Genomic DNA, 3,490 nt, shown 5'->3' with positions numbered 1-3,490 from the left:
CAGAACCTTAATGGCTCATAAACATGGCATTTCCTTTCAGTGCTGACTTCAGCTCTACCCTCCGCTTGGACAAGATAAAATACCCATCTTTGGGATTAATCGTCCACGCGGCCCTGTTCTCCACGGGGAAAGGCTCAAAGGCAGTGGAAACCCAAATGGAGCTGGGGGGAGAGAGGAAACGGCTCCCTGCAGGAGCCTGGTCTTTTCTCCCTCCATGGGTGGGGATTCTACTCAAGTAGTCCACGGGGTCTGAAGACTTCATCCCTAATTAACAAGGAAAAAGCAATTTACAGTTTGCAAAAACAATCCCTTCTTGAATTGTTGCTCCTAAGCTCCCAATCTCTGCTGACAGGCCAAACCTTTGGGCAGGGAGCAGGTAGCATCCAGGTGACAAGGCACACCCTCCGCCTCGTACGGATTGGAAGCGTGAGAGAAGCACATAGGGGACTCTGCGCTGCGCCTTCCCTGAATCCTGAGGTCCGTCTCGCTTAAGGACTCTGTGGTGAAAGACAGGTTTGTGGAGGGCAGAGGCGAGCTCTTTAAACATCCGCCCTGTGAAGCGTTTCCTTTGCGTTCTCCGGAAGGCTTTCCAAGGCTGGCTCTCCCACACTATCGCCTGTTGTTACTCAAACTGACACATTTTAAAATTGATTTCTGTTCTCCTCCACCATTTGGCCAATTCCTTGGCCTTGGAGATTATCAGGAAGAGTGTGTACCCTGAGCATCTCTGCTCCTCCACTTTGGAGTGGTGGGAACTCGGGCAAGTGACCACACTTCTGTGAGGCTCAGTTTCCTTGTCTGCAAACGGGAGGTTGTCCTCCTTCCCACACAGCTCCCAGGCGATCCGAGTGAGAGGTGCTCACACACAGCTTCGGGTCCTAGAAAGTGTTCAATCAAGACCCACCAACCTTCCAAACTTCTTCGCCAGCTGTGTTTGAACTCACCATGGTCATCCCCAAATGCCCGATGATCACTGATCTCATTTTGTGTATCCCTTTATTGCTTTATTACATTAACAGTTCATTGTGTGGTTTTGTTACTTTAACATTTATTAAAGCTGCCAGATTTTATCATCTTTTTTTTCTTTGTATTGTTTTATTGTGGTTTGAGTTTCAAAAAGGACGTGTCTTTCTTTTTCAACCCCCTGATCAATTCTGTGTTTTATTCACCTTAGAAGTTCAAGAAGCTTGCTGACAGATTAACAGAATGATCAAAACATCCCAAACCCAAGGTTTCTCTCTCTCTCTTTTTTTTTTTTTGGTGGGGTGGGGGGTGTTCATTAGGTTTGTTTATTTATTTTTAGAGGAGGTACTGAGGATTGAACCCAGGACCTCATACCTTCTAAGCATGTGCTCTACCACTGAGCTATACCCTCCCTCCTTCTCTTTTAATTGAAATTACTTACACTGTGTTCCCCAAACCCCAGAACTACAGGGTCAGGTGACACCTCCGGGGTCTGGGAGGGCCACAGGGATGCTCAACACTAGAGAAAAATGTTGACTGGTGGAATCACAGAAAGGACCCATGAAATAGCCCTGCCCAGCTCCTGGGCACCCTCCTGTGAGGACGGATGTCACCACGTGGATTTGGGATTTCCCAGGATGGTTTTCTGGGCTGCCCCTCATCCCTTAGGGAAATAACTTCACTGTTCCCTGGTAACCCTGGCACTTTCTGCTTGTGATTCTACCTACATTTACTTTTATCGAAAATTTTTTGCTCAGAATCTTGGTTTAGGTGCTGATATGTGTGCAAACGACTTGCAAATACCTACATATGTAAATATCCATAAGCAGATTGGGTTAGTCTCACCCTGGACGTGTGTTTATTGTTCCTCATTTTGCAAACTAAACATCTCCTTATCAGCCCAACCCTCCATTCGACCGTTAATTTTGAGTTATTCATTCAACTAGGGTTGCTGAACTCCTCCGAGGCGCCAGGCTCTGGGCTCAGCGCCGGCCTCTGAGCTCATGTGCTGATTCCCAGCTTCCCTTCTTCCTTTTCATCCCTCAGGAGTCCTTCCCGTCTCTGAGCTCTGAGGTGCCCACACAGAATATAATATCCATGACAGGATGTCTTTCCATGCACAAACCAAAATAGCGCTGGCCTTTGTGTGGCCGTGTTCCTTTCTAAACTCGTCCTGACGTGACGTCGCTTCCCTCTTGCACATTTTGGGCACTTTACGGCGCACGTCGTGAGGTGCTGTTACAGATCTAAGCCTTTTTTTTTTTTTTTTTTGGCTTCTTTAGTTGTCAGCTTTGAATCCATTCACATTTTTTCTCCTCACCACTATTTGAATTGCATCCCTAGTGAGAAGTTGAGAAGTCGGATGCTTGTTTTTCAATCCATTTTCCTCCTGCTAACAAAGATGCTAAAGAAACTACACCCAGGCTTGGAAAAGAGGCTCAATTACATTCTAAGAAAGTAGCAATTTATACAGACTCATTTTAAATAACAGAATCTCTTTTGTAAAAAACTGAGAGTTGGATGAGACCTGAGAAGTCTCCTCCTCTGATCCGAAGCTCCCGTGGGGCGTGTGCTCTGAGTCAGGATCAGAATCCCGGCCTCCTGACTCCAGTCCATCTGTGGGTCCTTTTTAAATCCTGTCTTTTTTTAATCAAAAATACACATGTAAAAGAAAGAACAAAAGCCAGTCTCATGTCCACACCACGCAAACACGTTTCCAGGGTCCTGTGGGACCCGAATGGGCTATTTATCCCTGGAACCCTGAACCTCCGACCAGCGTCCCTTAACTCCTTGGGGGCCCATCAGCTCACTGGGTTCAGGCGCCCGCCAAGCCCGGCAGCGCCTGGGTCTCTCCCAGCATCTGTCAATCTCGCGATCACCGCGTCTGCAGTCGTGGCCATTGGCAGCCATGCCTACTAATAGTGCCTGACTGACTCCGAATCTCTCTCTTGATGGGGATTATGTTTTATTTTTGGACAACTCTAATTGTTAGAAAGTTTTCCTTCTCATCAAATAACCTCTGCCTTCTTCCTGCTGTCCTCCCTGGGTCCAGGTTTGCTCTGTGACCTTCAAGCAGACTGAACCAAAGATGGGGTTTGGCTCTGGGAGTCTTGCCCATCCCTCTTCCTCCTGCTCCTTGATCTGGGATGTCCTGGTCCCCTGACCTCCCTTATTTTGGTTCCTCATCCTATTTTTGCTTTTCAGCAAAACTTTGTCATTAACAGCCCAGTTGGACTGCCCTTCCAGCTTTTTCTTGAAGGACATGACCTCTAGAGTGGCCCCCCAGCCTCCTGGGTGTTCAGCGTACCAAGTTTGCTGCCCCCCACGTCAGGAGCTTGTGGAGTAAATCATCGCCCCCACCCTTGTTGGGCCCCATCGGTTTGGGACTGAGCCTCAGACTCCAAGGTCTTCGCTCTGTCCTCTGGAGTGGCACAGGGTACATCTAATCCCTGCTAGTATTTTAGGAGCATGACCCGATCCCTCTTGCATGGCCCCGCTCCCTCTCCTGTGCACTCTTTACAGGGTG

The 3,490-nt window shown here is 48.1% G+C and overlaps 1 non-coding gene across 1 annotated transcript; it reads right to left on the bottom strand.

Moving 5' to 3' along the window:
- Window positions 1–1,303: 1,303 nt before the first annotated feature.
- On the bottom strand, window positions 1,304–1,376 carry TRNAS-AGA (transfer RNA serine (anticodon AGA)). Its single transcript has one exon. It is a non-coding gene; the product is annotated as a tRNA-Ser (tRNA).
- Window positions 1,377–3,490: the final 2,114 nt, after the last annotated feature.

This window comes from Vicugna pacos, chromosome 8, assembly GCF_048564905.1.
Source record: "Vicugna pacos chromosome 8, VicPac4, whole genome shotgun sequence".
NCBI lineage: Eukaryota > Metazoa > Chordata > Mammalia > Artiodactyla > Camelidae > Vicugna > Vicugna pacos.
This window is presented reverse-complemented; position numbering and strand designations above follow the sequence as displayed.